Raw genomic sequence first — 23973 nt, 5'->3', positions numbered from 1 at the left:
CAAGTCAGTTTCAGAACACACACACTCTTTGACTCCACATTACACTACACAAACACACCCTCACAGGAAACAAAACAAAAGGTGCCAAGACCAGCAACAACCAGTTCTGAAGAAGGCCAATAGCAGGCCGAAACATGTTAACCAGGTACTGTAAAATTTAACATGAGAAAGACATATAATATATATTCCGAAGTGATATTGTGTTAAAAGTTGTGTAATCAAGATGTATATTTTTACTTCTCAAAAGCAATTTCTCTTAACATTAATCTATATAATGAACTGAACTAAATTTCTAGTGAAAGTTGTCTTACCAGTAGCTGACAGGGTTGCCAGATGTCCTGGATTTCCCAGGATTGCTCTGGATTTTAATGGTGTCCTGGATTGAGTTACATTTGTTCCGAAATGTCAAAAGAATTGGAAAAGTACAATTTATTTCTTATTTCTATAAAATTATTTTTAAAATTTCTTACTCATTTTTTCAAGACTCTGTCCAACCTATATTCATTGTCATCATCAGGTTGTATTGATATAAAAATGATAATAATATAGTATGTTTTATATATTATCATCATCATCATATCCCTCATGTATTAGACCCTGCAGGATCTGTTACGGTCTCATGCCAGCGCTTGCGTGGTCTTCCCAATTTCCTCTTTCCTCTTGGTACATAAGTAAGAATCTGTTTAGGCCATCGTGTGCGATCCATCCTTTCGACATGTTTTTTCCACTGAAGTCGATATTGTTGAACAAAATTAACTATAGGATCCATTTTTAGTTCCTGCAATATGTCCACATTTTTACGGTGTTCCAGCAAAGAGCATCCCGCTGTTCGTCACATGAACCTCATTTCAGCTGTCATCAGCTTTCCTGATTGTCCATGCCTCGCTACCGTAAGTGAGGACCGGTCGAGCTAGTGTTTTATATACCTTTAGCCTTGTATGTTTCTGAACATGGGATGATTTGAAGACGGTGTTAATTACGCCAGTGATTTTTATAAATTTAGATATTTTGTTTGACATATCTTCATCAGTGATGTAAGAGAGGTTATAACCTAAATAGTTAAATGAATTAACACGTTCAATTAAAGTATTATTTATCATGATCTTACTTGGAATTGGGTTCTCTCCCGAAAATCCCATGACTTTCGTTTTATACGGTATCTTAATTCTTTATTCTCTGTGGAAATTGATTTTTTATTGATAGGATTTAAATATTGTATCATGCATTTTTTTTTCTGTATACATCAGGCTGTAATATGACATTATTTTTCCAGATTTTTATCAATAATTTAAGAGAAATTTCATAATCTTGCAAAACTGTAACAAAATTAAAAGTTTAAGCTCTAGTTGAAACATATAAAACGAATAAAATCGAATGTATTGCAAATTTAATTAATTCTAATGTGTAGTCACGTTAAGGTAGGAATATCGTCACTTGTTCTAGATTTCTGATGAGAGAATCTTTAACCCTGGTAGCTGTAACATTCTTAACTGTAGGTAATACACGTTGTTTGTTCGTGAGCACAGAGAAGTCTTGCACTGGAATGGAAAACTAAGCATGACAGCAAGGTGAGAGAAGAAGAGAGAACAGTTTATTATCCTGCATCATTCTCATACAACAAATAAAACAAATAAGGTCACTTTCAACATGCTTGTGCCAGTAAATTATCAACACTAGGACTACAAAAATACTTCAGTGGCTTGGAAAAAAAAATACACAACAAACCACTGCACATGAAATTCTCAACTGCCGACTTGTGCCCAAAAGTGTAGCACAGCTGTTGCAATCAGGTGCTATTCTTTTCAAAAACATTTGTGAGGCTTGGTTGATTTCTTGTTAGTACTTCAACATGTGAGATAGGGAAAGTTTTATTTTATATAAAGTTTTATCTGATACAAAATGTTAAATATATATTTTATACACATTTAGTAACATGTTTCATATAAAGTAAATGTCATTTGATGAATTGTAATTTCTGTGTTATAAACAGAAGACTATTGTTTTTCAAGCCAAAATGGTACACTAGTACTAACAATTGAAAGTACCAGTATTCTAGTAATCCTTAAAAATGCCAGTCACTATTCATATTTGTTGTAATAATAATAATAATAATAATTTTTAGAACATTACTGTTCTCCACAACAAGACAAATAGGAATTTGAGTTCACAAACATTTCAGTCATAATCTCTAGAATACACATGGTAAAGAAATCAGCAACTATCACCATCTAATGCTCCTGTCCTTAGTTTATTGACGCTGTCCCTATTTTGAGGAAATTGTCCCGCATTCTGATAATGCTTTACAAACTGACTATGAGATCAACTTTAGATGAACTCTTGTTTAGTCAGTGGATGACAAAAATGACATCTGATCGAGTTCATTTGAGACTGAGATGTTGAAAAAAGATTGCAATAATTCTGTTTCTCCCAGAGTTGAGTGAAATCTTTGCTAATCTTGAGTTGTATACCATAATATGAGTTGTTGTACGTCTGTCTGCATCTTGATCTCTTTTTCTAGGAGTGCTTTGTCACTCTGAAGTTTTTTTTTTCTCCAATCATTGTTGCTTTCTTTAATATTTGAGTTGTTGGCTTTTGATAATAGGTAAAAATAAATTGCAGTAGTTAATTCTTTTGAATTTGCTGGTATCAATTGCAATTGGTAATTAGACAGTACTATAAAAAATTGAAGAATAGTAAGTTTATTTTTTAAAGCCATTCCTCAAAATTTGTCAATTATGAAATTTATTGTGTTTATTATGGAGCTGCATCAGTTTTTTTCCAATCAAAATAGTCTTCTGGAGAAAGTAGCTGGCGGACATAAGCATCAACAGCAAGAACAACTTCTACTAAAACAATTATAATAATGTTAGAGGTAAAATTTGTTGCAATTAATAGTTCATACATTTTGTAAAAAGTTAAACAACTGAATCTCAATTCTGTATGGCGAAGAATTGGTAGAAGAGAAAATAATTATCTCTGGCACAGGGACTTGAACCCGGGTTTTCAGCTTTAAGCCACACTGGATTCAGGCTCCAATACTGGATTGAATTCCTCTCATTTTAAGTTTTACCTACTGTGTTCTCCTTTGTTGGCCTACCCTCATGTACTGTGTCACAGTATGTGTGACAGTAGACACAATCTCCAACCACAAGTACAGAGGTGCACTCATTATGAATGGCAAAGTGGCTGGGGTCCGACGGAATATGGTGCCGTCTTGAATCACGAAGTGAGCAAGTACACATTATCATATTACTATGTTGTACCGAAGTACACATGGAGTTTCACTGCAGTAAATCTGTGTTTCCATATGGAGAAGAATCGGTAGAATAGAAAAATTCTCTCCGGCACCAGGGAGGAATTCAATCTGGCATCAGAGCCTGGATCCGGTGTGGCTTAGCGTCAGCATGTAAAGCTGGAAACCCGGGTTCGAGTCCCAGTGCCGGAGAGAATTTTTCTCCATTCTACCGATTCTGCTCCATATGGAAATGCACTGAAACTCCATATGCACTTCGGTACATCATAGTAATATAATATATCAATTCTGTATGTTACTGGTATTTAGCCTATATAACTGTACCTGAGTTGCTTAAAATTTGGCACATTCCTCACAGCTCACAATTATCACAGACTTGTTGCAGTACTTTCTCTTATTACAAGATTTCACATTTCTCGATATTGTGATAGCAATTTGCACCACAAGTGCCAGTAATGTATGGATTTTCTGGAGTTCAATACACACGATAATGGTGATTCATTTTACCATTCTGCTTAAATTATACTTTGCTAGTCCAAATGATTTTGCTCGAAAATTCCTCTTTTTTTTTTTTTTTTTTTTAAAGTTGGTTATTTAACGACGCTGTATCAACTACTAGGTTATTTAGCGTCGATGAAATTGGCGATAACGAGATGAGGCCGAGGATTCGCCATAGATTACCTGGCATTCACCTTACGTTTGGGAAAAACTTCGGAAAAACCCAACCAGGTAATCAGCCCAAGCGGGGATCGAACCCATGTCCGAGCGCAACTTCAGACAGGCAGGCAAGCGCCTTAACCGACTAAGCTACGTCAGTGGCCCCCTCCTCCTCTTGTACCTTTTCCTTGAATAACAAACATTCAGCATATTTTTTCACTGTCCTGCCAGTTGCATTGTTGGCTCTGGCATTTATCTTTTAATAGAATATAGCCACCGGCGTGGCTTAGTCAGTTAAGGCGCTTGCCTGTCAGTCTGAAGTTGCGTTTGGGCGCGGGTTCGATGCCCACTTGGGCTGATTACCTGGTTGGGTTTTTTCCGAGGTTTTCCCACACCGTAATGTGAATTCAAGGTAATCTCTGGTGAATCCTCGGCCTCATCTCGCCAAATATCATCTCGCTATCACCAATCTCATCGACGCTAAATAACCTAGTAGTTGATACAGCGTCGTTAAATAATCAACTAAAATAAAATTTAATAGAATATCACACTACACATTCCTGCAGTAATTCAGTTAAACTTTGAGAATCCATGTAATATAACATCTGTGAAAGTGTGTACACATTTTTTGGGCCCCTCTGTATAAATCAAGAAGGTGCTTGAGGGGCATGGAGGTAGAGCTCCATACTTTCTTGACCTCAGCTCTAGAATGAGGTGGTATGGTCGACACCATGATCCAATCGCCTTTTATCCCCCAGTACTCTATTTGATAGGAGACTAAATCTCAGGGCTGTTCTAGAAGTTTTGACAATGAGAAAAACCTGTTACCACCTAGGATTTTACCCAGAACCTTCCAGTTGCTCTACCAACTGAACTAGCTTGTTGCCTGGAACTCTTATTGATTTGTTGTAATTCTTAATTTTTACATACACAGATAATTTCAAGTTCCATGTCTAAATAATAGATAATCTTATAGTACAATTATTTTTAATCCAGTTTATTTTGATCTTAATTGATTTGTAATGATTATTAATTCTTTTATAGGTAGATAATTTGGTCTTTCATGATTATATAATAATAGGAAACCTTATTTTAACGCAGATGTTAAATACATTAATACTAATATGTCTTAAGAACAGTTTTGGCATTTGTTAAGAATTACTGATTTTACAGAGGTAGGTATTTGTTTTAATGTAAGCATGTGTAGAGAATCAAGTAATCTATTTAGTGGTAGCCTACTTAATATTGTGTCAAAAAATGACATACAGAATCAAATATTATTAGTAATATTGAAGTTTTAACTCAATAAAATAATAATAATAATAATATCACCTTAATTAATTTAACTACATAATTCTCAATAAACTTGAATTATATATGTGACATATTTTCGATTCAATATCACTATTTCTCTGAAGTTTCAATGAATTCAATCACACGAAATTTTTCTATTGACCTTCATCATTGTATTTGCTAATTTATACAAGAAATAAGAACTTGATATTCTACTTTATTCCTTTGTTATTAAAGAGTATTATTGTTAAAGCAGCTGATTTGTGGAGCCCGGATATGTATGCTAAAATAAATACCGAAATATGCACACACATGTACCGTACACTAAAATTACAAAAATGTCCCTGTAAATATAAATTCCTTTTAGTATAGGGTAATTGCAATAGCAGAGGCATCACATCATTGAATATTTTCTTCTTCTTTGTGTGTTATGTTATTGTACTGGAGATTCTTTTATACGTATGTTAAGACAATCGTTTTGTCCTGTATAAAATAATAGCCTATAGGTAAGCCTTAAGTAGGAAAATGTTATAGAATTTCTTTACAGATCCACAGAAAGCTAAATGATGATTTTAATGATAACATTTCGATGACAGAAGTAATAATAATAATAATAATAATAATAATAATAATAATAATAATAATAATAATAATAAAACTATCGCTAGGTTTCAGAAAACAATTGACAATTAAAAACTGGTAATGGTTTTTTAGTTCTATAGCTTTGTATATTGAAACTCAAAAAATATCTTGTTTGACGATAGCATTTAAGAATAACATAATACTGGTACCTCTGTAGAATATAAAGGAAAATAATACAAATTTTCACTACATGTATAAGCTGCCTAGGCCCTGTGGATGGCACATGTGCTCCTCACCCATGCAGTATGTGGTTCGATTCCCGACATGGACAATGGAAGGAATTTATCTTCCGTCCACAAGACTGGGTGTTTATCCCTTATCACGTGCTGTCCTTGTTGGCCCTGTGCTGTGTTGACCGCACGCCTGTTTAGTGTGGGTCTAAAAGATAATATAGCCTCCCCTGCTTTGCATTAGATTGTATCTATAAGTCGGTGCGAAATGGGGGAGGGTAGAAACATAGTGAAGAAAGAAGTACTACTTAGTAAGTGTGAAATAATATGTAAATAAAATATGCATTTTCTCACTGAAATGGTGAAGATATGCATACAACTTATTTGTTTTTATAAATATACATTTATAAACACAATCAAATAGATATAAAATCGTCGAATGACAAATTTTTTTTGAGAATATAATTTTTATATTTAGTTCCAGAGTACAGCCAATGTAATATACATTTTGCATCTCAATTCAGGCTCTACAAATTTATCTCAAGTTCTTTTAACTTGCATCACAAATCAAGTTTATTTTAAATTACAGTAGGCTGATAGAATTAGGTTTATGAGTTGTTTGTAAGAATATATTGAATGGTATATATTAGTTACCTACCAGTGTTCATAAGTTAGTCTAATGAGACTTCAGGGTTTAGTTAGTGTTGAAAAACATAGTCTTCTGTGAAGTAATATCTTTCTGTGTTGAAAGTATTTAACATTTTTTATAGAATATAGTCTAATATGAATAAATATTTTCTTTTGTATACTTTGTGTATGTTTACATTTTGTTTTGTGTGTTATTATGTGTGCGTTAACATAACATGTGGAACTATCCATGGATGGATTCAGGATCTGAAAACAATTAAAAAGAAGTTGATGTAAATATATGCATTTTTTTTTCAAGTTGTATTTGTGTGAAGTTAGTTTTTCCCTTAACCAACAGAGTCAACATATATGGCCCCATTTAAATATTTATAAACATTGCTTTTATACCTCATAGAGGGCCATGCTAGTAGTTTTAAACAAAATCTGGTAGTGTTATTAAATTTATGAGACTATTGCATGCACTCCTGACCTGAATTTACCAGATTTTTATTTCTGAGAACATTTTTGAAAGTGATTGTTTATTTCACACTATACCAATGCATGAAACAAGGCTCCCATGAATTCGGAAAGACTTGACATCTGTGAACGAATAAGAAGTTCTATGGCGAGACTTTGGCAGGCTTGTATTTAGGACATCGAGGTCATTTTAAGTACGTATTTTCCTACAAGGTGAAAAGATACTTGCTGCAATGTAAAATATACTGTAATTTGGGAATACGGTAAAATAAGATTTGTGTTGAGGTGAAGTTCTTTTTGTTGTTTTGATCCTTCGGATAGTCCTCATATGTTTTGTTATCAATATTATCGTACATACATATTTTTATATATAATTTTTCTGTTCCTTAAAATATAAATTGCATCATTTTAGACATTGCATATTAAAGTGGATATAAATTCACGATACATTCATATAACAGGTCTTGTGCAGTAGTTGGTTTCGTAGATGAATGAAGTGGGATCAACATTTATGCATAATGACTAACAAGATTAAATTCCTTGATAATACACTCATGTCTTAGATTGATTTATAATCTGAATACAAGAAATAATACTGTATCTGTTTATTTCTGGTAGTAAATTTCACTTACAATGTAACTTTTTTCAGACATATTTTTTATAACGTCTTTTTATATTATTGAAATATTAGCATTTGTTATTTATATTTAAAAAAATAATTATTATGGGTCACGGAAATGTTAAAATAATAATGCAGTCTATAAAAACTGGAAAAAAAATCCAAGAGATAAGTAAAAGATTTTAGATTCCGTAAACTGGGGTTACTTTGAACACAGAGGAAACTTTGACCATTTCTTCAGAAAATCATATTTAGGTTTCTACATGCTGCATTTGTTATAGATGAAGGTAAATTATCATAAAATCATTCTCATACCAAATTTACTTCCATCTACAACAAGTGGAGCATGTAGAAACCTAAATATGATTTTCTGAAAAAATGGTCAAAGTTTCCTCTGTGTTCAAAGTAACCCCGGTTTACGTTATTATAGCTGCGATAGGAAAAATTAACAGTTGTGAAACCATATTGTAAAATCGAAAAATTGACAAGAGACAAAAGTGGTCTGTGGCTAAAAGTTCGAGTTAAGAGAAAACACGAGAAAAGTGATCAGTTATTGAAATATTGAAAAGTGTTTTAGCATGTAAAACTGTTGAATTCATGCAAGACACCAGATTTCGAACCAGAAATACACATTTTGTTTAAGAATATGAAAGTGTAATTTGTAGTTAATGTGACAACGGTAAACACATCTAAATTTGAGAGATATTAGAAAATTTTAAGAACGTCATATTACATAATGTAGACCACAATATTGTCTTTGTCCACTTCATTTTACTATTGTCTCTTGTTAGTGAATGTTATTTAATGACATAAATGTTTAGTTTAAACAATTTCTGAACTTGTGCTGGTTACTTTTACGTTTCATGTTGATCAAAGCACTTACTATCATACAATCAAACATTTTTTCTAACATTTGTTTTAATGAAAAATTGTAAATAAATTATATCTCGTATTTCATTAAAAGACTATAGGCCTACAGCCTTGTACAAAATTGGCCACTGACAATGTTTGGTTTATAAAGTATTCTATAAGGTCATAATAATGCAAACGAAGTAAAAACTACATGAGTAAAACTAATTTTATTGTATGCAATTTAGTTATCTTGTTTACATTATGAAAATAACCATGGTCTCCATAACACAGAATGGATTTTCGTAGGCTGTGGAATAAAAACTCAACAATAATTGATAAATTTTTACGTTTTGCGAATTCATTTTCTGTGTTTTGCAATTTGAGGAACCATGACATATTTTTTCGGCAAATAAACGTAGCCTACATTTTCTGTGGAGTTTTTTTAATGAGGAGCATTTAGCATCTCAGTGGCAGTGACTATCACACTGCTGAGCGGGTCAGACTTCTTGTCACCTGCAGTTTGCTCTCGTTTCTTGGGCATCCGAACAAAACATGTAATATTGCCACGAAATGATGACACAATACTGTCATTACCGAGTGAATTGGCTCGGACTGTAACTTTTGAAACTCGTATTCGGGAGGTCCAAGGTTCAAACCCTGTGGCTGACCAATCTGGCCGGGGTTTTTCATGGTTTCCCTCAGTCACAAAGGCAAATGCTGGATTCGAAATTTACATGCCATGATTCATCGCCGCCTCAGTCACCAATATCATAAACATTAATCAAAATCTATAATCAGTTACATGAACACAAACCATCTGCAGCACACAATAGAAACAGGAACTCAACAATAGTAAAAACGACCTACTGGTATACCTACAGATCCTAAACACGCTTTATGACCACAGATGTTAAAGTGTGTGTAAAAAGACATTGCCATGAATTCGAAAGTTGTTTGCCCATTTAAAATCATGTCCTGTTTGGTTATCCTTCTACAAGGTGTTTCAGAAATACTTTGACAAACCTTGGGGGCATGTTTCTCACACCAAAACAAGAAAAAAAGCTCGTATAAACATATGTCTGAAAATCCTTTGTTTTTTAGTTATTAATGAAAAGACATGATGAAACATCTGTTAGATATTGTCAACTTGGCAGCAAGTGTTGCAACTTTAATCAATTCAGAAACTCATAACAAATGTTCAAAATGTTTTCCTCTTGCTTCCACTTTCATTGTTATAGGTTTCTGAATTGATTAAAGTTGCAACACTTGCTCCAAACTGATAATATCTAACAGATGTTTCATTATGTTCTTTCATTCTTCTTCTTCTTCTTCTTCTTCTTCTGCTTCTTCCCTTCAAGTATTAGGCCAAATGGCCTGTTACGATCTCACAGTTGAATTTTCAATCCAGCACTTCTTTGGACGACCGAGAAATCTCTTCCCTTTTGGATGATAGTGGAGCATGACTTTTGGGATTCTATCTCTATGCACGCGATGCAGATGATTTATCCAGTTGTTCTGATAATGTTTTACGTGATTAATTACAGGTTCTAGTTGTAATTCTTCCATTACATCTTCATTGCGTTTGTGATCCCATTTCGTATATCCCGCTGTATATCTCACAAATTTCAGTAATTACTAAAAAACTAAGGATTTTCGGAAATATGTTTATGTGAACTTTTTTCCTTGTTTTTAGTGTGAGGAACATGCCCCCAAGGTTTGTCAAAGTATTTCTGAAACACCCTGTATATATTGGAAAGTAAAAGTAATTTTTGAAGTTTCTTAATGTCTGCACATTGCTACCTCTTTCTCTCTCTCTCTCTCTTTTTTTTTTTTTTTTTTACCTGAAGAAGAAAGTCCACTGCAAACTTTTCTTCCACAAATTATAATCATGTTCCCGCATTGCCAAACCAGAACAGAGACATCTATGAAATATACAGTAAATAACTATCTTTAATAGTAAGTGCTTTGAATTATCCCATTTCAGTCATCTGATGTAACAATAACAGTAACAAAAATAGAATTTCATACCACAACACTATATAAAGCATTCCTTCAGGCCAGCTGAAGGGGGAAAAAAAATAAAGCAAAGATTGACATTTAACAACGTTGTAGGAAATGTATAAAAATTCAATTCTCAACAAGCAACCCCTTCGATCTTTGTACATTCTCTTCTCAAGCTTTTTTTATATTAATATCTATAGATACAGTGAACCCTGCCAACATATCTAGAGGCCAGTGTTCAGCGTATATACAGCACAGAGATGAGGTATGTTCTCCACTGATTGTTCTCACTTCACGTTCACTACACTTATTGTGCTTGCCGCTGTTCACTTGTTATCCATATTTACATATACTGAGCACAGATGTTTAATTATACAGTTGTCAGGAAACACCCTTGAAAACACCATTATAGAAAGGAAAGACTTGAAGATTTAAAGATTGTCCATTAATCCAAAGAGCAGGAATGCAGAAATCGTTTTGTCTTCTAAGATTGTGACACTAACACCATAACATCGCCATTTTCATTTAATATACATATATATGTGAAGCCAATTGAAACAACTCTTTCATTTGTTTTGCAGAACCCTAACAAAATAATTGATTAAATCGTCTATTTTGATCGATAATCAAGCAGTACACGAAATAAATACAATTACAGTAACTTTTTCCGTTTACCGGTACTGTTTTATGTTATTGTTGCAGATTATAAACCATTTCTCATATGACTATATATTGTTACAACTTTTTTATGTCTAATAGTTGGAAGCATCTGTGCATATTGCACAAGCTTGTCATTTCACAAAAGCTTACGGTTATCATAATCTGTTGCTCTATATAATGTATATAGATGTAAAGTGTAAAAATATAGGCGAAATAGCATTTACCATACCAGCTAAACAATCTGTTCGTACACATAATCAAATTTCAGTACGTACAACATTATTCGTTCTTTTACATTCTCTTCTAATGTAACTTAACTTTTAATTTGTAGTAACTGTTTCTTACTTTCTGACGCTTCAGTTGCAATAATAATAATCATCATCAAGATTTAGATCTGTTGCTTATTCCACATCTTTAAGGTTGTTCACGTTATTTACTTCATGCCATTCAAATCTTTGCTATCCTTTAAGCTTTTATAGATATGGTATTCTATTTCTGAGTTTCTAGAGTCTGGAATGTGCAACATATTATGATCCTTCCATTATTTCTACATAATTTGATTATGTGCCAGATATTCTGAATATTCCTGCTTGATATCTTTATTTCTTTTATAATCAAACATAGTGTACCCAGGAGCAAAAAGTAGGAAATTCATTCCATTTTTCTTTCACAGCCATGCAAAAATATCCGCAGTGCCTGCCATAACTTTATATTATTTCAATTATATTTCTTTTTTTACTCTTTGTTTCAATGTACACTGCGTTATTTCATAGACATAATTATGTGAATCTACTACGTTTAAGCTTGTAGTTTTCAAGGTGGTACCTATATTATAAACTAAATATTTAAATTCTGTAACTTGTTTGATTATATTTGCTAGTATAATATCCCTTGTAGCCTTAAGCGTTGAAATTACAGTATTTTGGCTTTTCCTCCTACTAGATGAAACCTTAATTTTGTTGTGATCTCAAAATGGATCCTGCCATTTCAATTTTTTTTTTTTTTAATGTAATGTGTTGCTCTTGCTTAACTTGGGCATGTTATAGAGCTTGATACAAATTGTTTCTTTGAAGTATGATAGTAAAATTAAAAAATTTTTTTTGTATAAATTTTGTATGTTGAGTGGAAGAGAAGGCCGAATGGCCTTATCTTTGGCAATTCAAATAAATTATTATTATTATTATTATTATTATTATTATTATTATTATTATTATTATTAGTATTATTATTATTATTATCATCATCATCATCATCATCATCATCCTCTTTTACATTTTATTGAACATTACTGATGTTGATTAAGAATCCAGTCAATACAAGACGTATTAAGTCATTATTTCATTCGTAATATTAATATCACTCACTGTTAATGAAAACGTGAATTTTTTTGAAAATCATGAAATAGATATTTTTACGTCATCATCTGGACATCTTATAAAATAAAACAAAATTAGAAACAATGTTTTAAGTTTTATTGAGGTAGGTACAACCAAATAGAAAACAAATTCTTTAATTTATGCAGCCATTGTGGTAATGAAATCTAGCTTTAAAACCTAGCAAATCCAGGTATATAAGGACGAGGAAAAGAAAGTGAGAGAGTGAGTGAGTGAGTGAGTGAGTGAGTGAGTGAGTGAGTGAGTGAGTGAGTGAGTGAGGGAGTGGGTGTGTGTGTGTTTTTGTGTGACAGATTTTCTAGGTTAACTATTTTTATTATATTCCATATTATTTTGTAAGAATTATTAATTTCATACAAAGCCCTACAGCCATTTAGTTATTCGGTGTATAATATTAATGTAATAGATCAGTTTTCATTGTCAGAGACACACCATTAGCTGAACAACTAATGTTGATTTTCCATGCTGGTAACCCAGGTTCGAATACCGGTCGATCGATATGGAATTTTTGGCGGACAAAGATTGTGTTAATTGATTCGGTTTTCGCGGGATACTCCCGTTTCTCTTACTGAGATTCCCCCATTGCTCCAATAACCATTATAATCATAAAGTCTGTGCATCAAGGACAACATTCTGCAACAAAGAGTCTACAAGTACAGTACCGTATATTCCTCCTAGAGGGGGACATTGAGTCAATGATGCAAAAGAAGTCAAGTGCTCATTATTGAAAGAAAAAAAAAAGATTTTGTTGGCAGAAAGGTAATGACTGCATTTCATCACAGAACTACTAATAAAATTTAAAAAATTTCGTCTGCTGCTCAACTGCAGTTGACCATGAAGGTCCAGAATAGAAATGAATTGTGTAACAATTATATAGTTCAAACAGTGAATTTAACAATTATAATAATAAATAGGATATGTAAAACTTTCAGTTTCTGAAAAAGAGATATAAACAATATGGAATAATATCAAATGTTATGTAAACAAGAATAGTTTAAAATATTAATGAATTCGAAGAGTACAAATGGTGAAGAATCCCAAAGAAATCTTTCGTACCTTTCTCCTGACTGAAAATTCTTTGTACATTGAAATGGTCACTATTGTGCAGTACTATTACTCTTGAACCCATTATGAAGTGGAATCGATCCCAAGGGTCAAAACCACTTGGTTTCTAGCTACATGCAATGTCAATGTCACATACCTCTAGTTACATAAACTCAGACCTTCCCAGTCTAGCAATGTAAAGGACGAATACATCATCTGAATGTTCTTATGAGAATAAGGTTAGTAACTAGCATTGCTGAATTTTGATTTGAGAAAGAAATGGTCGATAAATTTTGCCTTTAGTTGTTTCATTTAGAGACAGATCCCAGTTTCATGCTGTAAATCTGCGACATGGGACTCCTTGCCTTACTTTTTTCTGAATGCATTAATAATAATAATAATAATAATAATAATAATAATAATAATAATAATCGGTTGACTAATCAGGTCAAAACATCCATTATTTTCTTAGAGTACCAGTAATTTAAATTAATAATTTTACAATATAGCTATTAATATTAAATAGGTGTTAAGTTTATGTCAATAATGGAAAATATAAAAATCATTTCAGAATGTTATTAAGATTTCAGTATTACTTGCCAATTCTTTATAACTAATAAAACGAAATTAAAATTGCACAAAATGTAAACCATATCTCAAATGTGATTCCCTTTGTACTCATGTGACCAGCATGCTGGCTCCCAGATATAGAGGTCTCAGTTTCGATTACCAGGTTCGTCTCTTGAGTAATTTTCTTTAAAAAAAAAGAAAAATTCGCTGGTGTCTAGTGTCTGGAAATTTGTATGAATGTGAGTGTGATTGTGAGTGTGTAGGGTTATTAATTAACCAATCTTCAAATAAAATACAATATATCAGGACTGTCGTTGGGAAGAAACATGAACACAAGTTTCAACGTGCCAGTCTGGGTGGCGCAAGCGGTAGAGGATGGCATGTCTCTATTGCTTGGTCTGAAGGGTTGTGAGTTCGAGTCCCGCATCGGGCATGAGTGTTGTGACATATTAGTTTAAGATACTGGAAAACAGAAAAAAGAGAAAACAGAAAGGAAAACGTAGAAAAATGGCCTCTGGCCGAAAAAAAGTAAAAAAGATAAAGTCTCATTGTTAACAAGTAACGCAATCAATAAGCACAAACAAAGAATTAGAGATGCTAGAGCAGCAGTTCTAAGCTGTAGTACTCGAGGACCCTTCGAGAGATATGAAAATATGATATACATTTTGCCAGACCCCTTAACACGTTAATTTTATATTTTTGCTTAGTACAAGATACGAATATCTTTTTTATGTATTTATTTATTCATAGTTTCCTGCCTTAGGGCAGGTCCTTAACTGCGAACCCAGTATCCTCCATTCTTCCCCCCCCCCTTTTTTTTCCAAGTTATTCACTCACAGTTTTCTGCCCAAGGGCAAGTCTTTCACTGCAAACCCAACTTTCTCCAATCTTCCCTATTTTCTGTCTTCCTCTTTGTCTCCGCATATGTTCCATATATCTTATTGACGTCTACCATCTGGTATCTTCTTCTGCCCCGAACTCTTCCCCTGTTCACCATTCCTTCTAGTGCATCTTTCAGTAGGCAGCCAGTGACCCAGCCAATTCGTTTTTCTCTTCCTAGTCAGTTTCAGCATCATTCTTTCTTCACCCATTCTTTCCAACACAGATTCATTTCTTATTCTGTCTGTCCATTTCACACTCTTCATTTTTCACCTTTATCCACTTTTCAAATGCTTCTATTCGCTTCTCTTCACTCCGTCCTAATATCCATGTTTCTGCCCTTTACAATATCACACTCCACACAAAGCACTTCACTAGTCTCTTCCATAGTTTCAAGGCATAATATGTTATAAGCTATATATTTTTCAATTTACAAATTACAAAAATTTAAGTTCAATTTGTAAGTTATTCAAAAATTAATTTCCTTAGTACCTAACAAAAAGTTTTCATTCATTCATAGTATTCTGCTCAAGGGCAGAGCTTTCACTGCAAACCCGGCATTTTTCGATCTTCCCTATTTTCTGCCTTCCTCTTAGTCTCCACATACGATCCATATATCTTAATGTTGGCTATCATCTGATATCTTCTTCTGCTTCGAACTTTTCTTTCGTTCACCATTCCTTCCAGTGCATCCTTCAGTAGGCAGTTTCTTCTTAGCCAGTGACCCAGTCAATTCTTTTTTCTCTTCCTGATCAGTTTTAGCTTATTATAATATTTTTGAAAATTAAAATTAAGATAACTTACATTTGTTGCTGGGGTTGCATGGTATTTTTATTATATTGTTTCATATTAAAAATAATTTTAATTTTAAAACTCACTTACGGACCCCTATTAACTTTCGAACCTCCAGGGGTACGCGGACCACAGTTTAATAATTACTCTGCTAGAGAGTTAACAATGAGAAAAAAAGTATAACAATGGTCTCAAGTAGGTCTCAAGTGTAAATCGATTTTTAGATCTCAATGTCAATTGATAACGAGCTATCGAATTTAATCAGTGCACCAATCGGGGTCGATTGCGTCAAACGTCTATGACCAATAATGATCAAGAGCGTTATTCAGGTTATGTTTTCTTACAGCTGAGTAATCATTGTAATGTGTTTAAATATTTTTAAAATGATATTTAGCAGTTTTGAATGTCAAAATGCAAGATCAGTCCATATTAATGGAATTGTGTTATTATTTATGTCATCAGAGATCGAGACTCCAGAATGTAAGTAATTTTCAATATTACAACTGTTAATTTTATACATTACAATAAATGCTGCAAAAGCAGAACATACGATTTACTTATATTAATATGTGTGGACTAATTGAACGGATACTTCGTTTTATGTGCATTGGCGGTCTTATGTGAGGGCGGCAATGAACCTCGGGGTTCTCTAAAAGCTATTTGTAAGTAAGCAGGAATTAAGATAGTACAGTGAAATTGTTTTATGTATCAGACGTGGACAGGAAAAGACGCTGTGACGTCACATTACCTCGCTGTATTGCTCTTGACATTGGGTGGACTGTTCTGGGGAGTTTGTAAAATGTAGACAGCTGTTGTCAGAAAACATAAGAGGGTGATAGGCATTGGCCGCGTCTGTGACCTAAGTATTAGAGCGCTGTTCCTCCATCCCGGAGGCCGAGGCTCGATCCTCTGATAGATCGTGGTGAAATTTGTGGTGAACAAAGACGTTGCAGAGAGATTTTCTCGGGGTATTTCCGTTTTCGTCTGTTATTCCACCAATATTCTCCATCTCCCCCTCATCAGCAGTAGTAAAAATAGGCTAAGATGAAGTCTTGATAGTAGCACAGTCTAGTATATACGGTCACGAAGCTTGAGTTGTGAGGGTACTAGGAACAATGACTGTGCAGGTACTATTTCGCATTATCTGTAATGAGGCGATAGTAGCGATCCTAATGATTAGCAACTATCTATGGATGCATATTTAGTACGTATTGAGCTTCGTAACTGTATATACTAGACTGTGGTGTATTAGTACGAGTATTAGATGTTGATATAGGAAGGGCTTGAGACTACGGGCCCATGGGGCTTATCAGACTACTCGTCCGCGAAACGGGACTGAGGCAGGATGACCCACCTGTCAGCGTCGGATTCACGAATACCACCAGTCGGACATGAAGAGTCATCGCATAGCGTATATCTGGCGCACAATGAGCAAAGCGTGGCGTGTACGTACCCGTCCTGGGTTCAGCTCTCGTAAAGCCAGCGGGCAGGAGTTACGCAACACGATGCTTTGATGTTGATGACACAATTTACTTTCTGGATATTATACCTGTTAATTATTTAATATATAAAATGTGTTTAATCTGCTACAAAGAAGAAAAATAGCTGGTTGGCTTGAGATCGGGAACCCTGTGGCTCAAATTAAGCATGTTCCCATTCTCAAGTCAGGCAACGATTTTTCTTCTTTGTACTTAACAGAGTTAAAACGCCTGCACGGCATTTGCCCGTCTGTTGCACGCCAACAATGCGTCGATACACAGGATGTCAGGTATAGCAATAGCAAGTGCACACTACGCATGGAAAAATGTTAAATTATGGTTTACTGAACGACGCTCGCAACTGCAGAGGTTATATCAGCATCGCCAGTGTGCCGGAATTTTATCCCGCAGTTCTTTTACATGCTAGTAAATCTACTGACATGAGCCTGTCGCATTTAAATACATTTAAATGCCATCGACCTGGGATCGAACTTGCAACCTCGAGTATAGAAGGCTAGCGCATACCAACTACGCTACCGAGCCGACTACGCATGGAATAGTGACGCTTTCTAGCGGGCACATTTGTGACTAGATTGGCTATATGGCACCAAAAAATATTTTTATTGACAAGGATATTCAGTGGCGAATCTTTTAAGAGGCATTTAAGGCTTAGCCTATCCAAAAAGTTTGAGTTATTATTCCTAGTAACAGTAGGCCTATAAGTTCGTAATAACGATGTATCGTAACACTTGGTTGCACTCCGATCCTTCCATATAATTATTAAGTTCATTGTTGGCAGTAATTCCAGGATTGAGAGTTCAGTGCGAGGCTTGTGGCAGAAGCCTTATGTGATACGTTGTTGAGTGTTAGCTTAATCAAAAGTGCATATGTGTGTGTGCCTTACATATTAATTTTGTGTAAAATGGCTCATACTGAGAGAATATTGAGGTCATTATTTGTAGAATTAAAAAAGAAACCGTTTTCAAGTTGAACGTATGAAACAAAATGAGCTTACAAAGATAGGGGATTGACACTACATTTACATATTAAATTAGCGGATGGAGGAAGACAAAACAGAAATTTTCAATTGTCATGGTGCTCTGAGACAATTAATTTCGTGTGGGGTCTGTGTCACAAAAAATTTGATAGGAAAACTGATAAAAATCTGCTCTATGAAAAGATACAAGGCAAGAAGATTTTTTTCAGCGTACCCAGTATTTACACTTAGCTTCGTTACTGATAACTACAACATGTTCCAAACTCATTCTTGTCGGTAAAGTTATCGAGTGATCAATTACTTATGAAAGATCGTATGTGTGTATGTGTGTAAATTCACAAAAATGGATAGGGCACAAATTAAAAAAAATCACGTACAGTATAATTATGTCTAGTTTTAACAGTATGTAGGTGATAACAGTTTGTTGTATTCATCATCATCATCATCATCATCACCACCACCACCACCACCACTACCATCACCACCACCATCATCATCATCATCATCATCATCATCATCATTATCATTACTGGACTGTTTTATTTTGTTCTAATTGTGAGTTGTAACAGTTACATCAATATTTCTAGCATCCCATTTTGTTTAACTTACAGAATAGATCAAATTCTTCCATCGTTTCCGGTTTTTGACTATTATTTTAGTCCGTTCTTGTTATGATTTGTATGACTATCCTAGATGAAACCGTCTCAACATTTCTAGCATCTCAAGTATATTTGTGTATTTGTTTAACTTTCAAAATAAATTAAATCTTCTTTTTATTTAAGCTTTGGATTGTTTCAGCGCATTCTGGTTGTTTGACCAGATCATTTTTGTGTATTTTTTTGTCTTATTTCTAGTCTTTAAAGCAAATTTGTCTAGTTATTAACTTACAAAAATATGTGAGCCATTCAGTAACTAAGGAGACAAATTACAAAAGACTATAGCATAAAGTGTGGTATATACTGAATTGTTCTGATTTATCTCTCTATTTAGTGAATGACCTTATACAAGGTGTCCCAAAAGTCCTACATAAATGCTGAGGTCTGTACGGGTGTTTTGTTCCTCCCTGCACTGGATTGGTCGCAGGGGATTAGTGAAATGATCTTCTTCATCACCTGACTTAAATCCATTAGATTCAGCCTTATCAATCTACCTGAAATCGAAAGTATACACTGTACTCTGTAAAGATCAGGTACAGGCACCATTTGCATGAGCGAATTGCTGCAGTGTGCCTTGACATTTAGCTGGACGTGGTGTCCCGTATTCTGCGGAACATGGATACATTACCAACAGTTATGTTTTGACATTGGTGAAGATCACATTGAAAACATACCGGTACTGTAATTTACCCATTGATGCTGGACTTATGGGCCACCTCGTAGATTAAATTATTCTTTAATCTCATAGTTTGGACTGTTTTAATGCATTATGAGTATCAGCTTGATTGGACCTTATTTCTAGAATCTAGTTGCTTAACATGTAAAGTAAATTAAATTCATCTCACTATCGTATTAATTCTTATTCCATGATTTGGCCCATGTTAGTCTGTTCCAGTTGCCTAATTGATCGGACCATCTTTGATATAATAATGCATTACTATCATAATTTAAAATATATATTTTTTTAAAATATAGATATTCTAATTTACACCCTACTGGCCTGTTACAAGCCTATTTCACTTTTTATAACAGTTCTCTAGCAACCAACACTTCCCATTAGGCATGTAATTTAGAATTTGATTGGAAATTCTATACCTTTTCAATCTAAATTTCGAAAAATGTTAATATTAGGAAAAACTATATACAATTTCGGAGAAAATAATTTAAGTTTCGGAGGTACTAGGCTAGTATAAATAAAGATCGGAAGTTGTAAAATAATTTCAGAAAAAGGAAATTCAATTTCGGAAAAGATAAATCTAATTTCGAAAAATTAAATAGTATTTAAATTATTTTTATTTTGAATAATATTATAATATTAAATTAGACGTAGTTGCATTAAATTAGTATAAATTATGATAATCGCAACAATTCCTGTTGCCATGTAAACGAATATTGTCAGTAAACGTTCATATTTATTTCTGCTTTGTTGAGAGAATATGCAGAATCAATTTTAATATGTGTACAGGGTGAAACCTAAGTAGTGTCATTAATTTCAAGGGGTTATTCTTTGAGATATTTCAAACAAAAAACGTTTAATACTATTTTGCTCGTTTTTACTTCCTTTTCGAGATAAAAATTATTTCATATGAAACATTTCATATCGTGTTTTGGGAAAGCCATTGATTGAATTCTCTTAGTCCACACCTGTGGAGTACCGGCTAGCGCTTCTGGCCGCGAAACCAGGTGGCCCGGGTTCGATTCCCGGTCGGGACAAGTTATCTGGTTGAGGTTTTTTCCAATATGAGCAAATGCTGGGTAACTATCAGTGCTGGATCCCGGACTCATTTCATCGGCATTATCACCTTCATCCCATTCAGACGCTAAATAACCTAAGATGTTGATAAAGCGTCGTAAAATAATCTACTAAAAATTGATTGAATTCTCAATATGGTCAGTCAATTTAAGAAAGCAGCGTATTATGATAATAAATTATTGAAATAATTTTAGATTTGTTCGTTAAATGTGCAGAAATTTGATCTGAACAAATGTAACTTTTCGTTCTGCAAATAAAGTTTACAATGTTACATTTGTTTGGATCAAATTTCTGCACATTTAAAGGAAAAAACTAAATTTTTTTCAGACATTTATTATCATAATACGCTACTCTCTTAAATTGACTGAGCATTTCGGGAATGAATTCAATGGCTTTCCCAAAACACACTATGAAATGTTTCATATAAAAATTTTTTTATCTCGAAATGGAAGCAAGAACAAGCAAAATTGCTTTAAACTTTTTCGTGCCTATAGTGTTAGTATACGAGTATAGCTGAAAAAAAGTGAGAAAAACCTTCAAATCCTAAATTTACTTTATTCTTTTCTGAGTTTGGTATCATTTCCAATATTGAATTTACACTTTCTAAAATTTAGGTTAGCTTTACCGAAATTAAAATTATCTTTTCCGTAATTGAGAGTAGCTTTTCCAAAATTGAGGTTGAAAAGGTACAGAATATGTATATTTTTTTCGAAATAACGCACATACTTTTTTCCATCAGCTGAAGGCTACCTCTATTTATATGGTCCGAAAATGGTCCGTTCTTCAATTTTTGAAAAAAAAAGTCTAAATTTATTCTTACATCTATTCCTGGTATATCCTGATAGTTTCTTTTAAATTTCAAAACAGTAAATTAAACTAAACTTCAAAATTATTAATCTCAGTATTATAGAATTCAATATCTTAAGTTCTTCATACCTGTTTGTGAGCTACATCTCTACACAATACTCATACCTCAAACATCTGCAATCCAAGAGCTAACATTGTACAAAATGCGAAGTAGCAAAGAACAAATAAACATTGTGCTTTTACGACAGGATCCACCATATCTCGCTACAGAACACTTGTGATTGGAAAACAGGATCAGAAGAGGTAGGTATAAAAATGTCAAACGAGGGCTCAAACTCTGAAGAGATGTGGGGAAGTTTAAAGTGTACAGAATTTAAGCCCATGTGTCTGAATGTCATAAGACTTAAGCTAGTGCATTTGGATATCATGGCGGCGTCTTCTACTACAACACAGCGCCTGCAAGAGGGGAGTAGAGAGTGTAGATAAGAAAATATAGTATAAACAGAGGTCCGCAACATTTGTTAACATAAAAATATGTCGTCAGCACGTCTTCTTGCTTGAAGTTTTGTCAGCCTGGTTAGAGTTGAACCAAAACTAACTCCAGTGGTTCCCATTACTTTATTAAATGTTCGGTCTCCATTCGAGAAACGGTACAAAAATATTGCCTGCTATTTCAATTTCTCAAATACTAGTCCATTGCAAAAGAGAATGTGTCAGGGGATACACAGAAACCTGATAATTGCGTGAATATGTCTTTGTTTCCTATTATATTATTATTTTTATTATTAGGCTATAGTGCTTAATTGTTTCATATTGTTATTTTATTTGATTTTTGGTTTCACTTGCTCCCCTCTATTACATAGACTCGTTCAGAGATAGTATCTTGTTATATGCAGATAAAGCTAATTGCTTACTACATTAGATAATTCTCGTTTCTTGTTCAATTCCAAGTAATTACGCAAGACAGATGGCAGTACGTGTTTACTTTGGCATATGCTATATCTAGCGGAGACTTCTTGAACTTAGTGTTACGCTAAACTTGTTTTTTTTTTTTTAAGCTGGGACATGACAGTTAAGCGGCCGAACTTGGAACTACAGTGCTATGTTGTCAATATGGACTACCACGCTGCCAGTTGATGGAAGGTATCAATTGACGTTCAGATTGCTGACGTTAAAACATTCATTGACAATTGACGCAAAGGTAAGAAAACAATACAAAAATCGACAGAGAATCAAAGACGAAACGTACTAATGCTAACACTGTGTGCACAACAAATGTCGCCAAGAGAGCTATTAAGCACTCGCCATGTGGGAACGGTAAGTTTGGCAACTCAACCGTTGTTACCACAGCAACAGGCCTACAACGCTATGTGACATTCAGTTGTTTTTCCGATCGCAACGCTCCTGTCATGTCCCATCTTTCAAAAAAACAAGTATAAACATGTAAAGGTATTCCTATCAGTTGTGCACTGATGTTCAAAGATATCTAACCTACGATTTTATGATCGTGTAAGCGAACTTTCCAACCACGGGATGTCAGAACCGAAGATGCAACAAATTGACAAACTTTGAAAGAGTTCCGCTAGTTCTCAATAGGTGGCACCACTATTGGAACGGTTAAAAAAGTGTCAGGGAAATTTATTATCTAGATTAAGCATAAAATATTGTCATATTTGACAATATCAGCAGTTTCTAGCTAAACCCAGTATTGTTTTACAATCAGTAGTATGGGATGAAAAATTGAATTCTATAATGCGAGTATATTTATGTACGATTGGCAACACTGACTGTTATCTTCGCCATCTATTCATAGAAGTAATAACTAAAGAAGCCACACTTACACCAACTAATTATCAATCACTGTCGATTAGTAAGGTCAAATATCTTTGAACGTCAGTGTACCTCGAAAAAAAGCATATTCACGTCAAAACGGAATTTATATCTGTAGAATGCAGAAGAAAAGAAGGATGTCCATTTTTACAACATTTTTAGTAAAGTATTTTTTTTTAAATGTTCTAATTTAGATATACTTGGGTGCAAAAGCGAATTGAAGAGAGCATGTTTTGCTTTGTGGATTTTCTTCCATGTACTGTTCACTTGTTAATGAAAATACATTGACGCGAAAATGTCTCATACTCGTATATGTGTAAGTAAGCGTGAATTTTGCATTATTTAATGCATTAGAGAAGGGTATACATGTAAGTGGTCTGCCAGGGAACATTTTTCATCTTACGGCACTGATATCATGTAATGTTACCGAAGGACAAAATGTTTAATTATCTTTTAATGAATGTTGTCAAAGAACCATAAAAGTATTGTTTATTAAGCTTGTAGTAAATTAATTGTGAATTA

This window comes from Periplaneta americana, chromosome 2, assembly GCF_040183065.1.
Source record: "Periplaneta americana isolate PAMFEO1 chromosome 2, P.americana_PAMFEO1_priV1, whole genome shotgun sequence".
NCBI lineage: Eukaryota > Metazoa > Arthropoda > Insecta > Blattodea > Blattidae > Periplaneta > Periplaneta americana.
Note: the sequence above shows the minus strand (reverse complement) of the source record.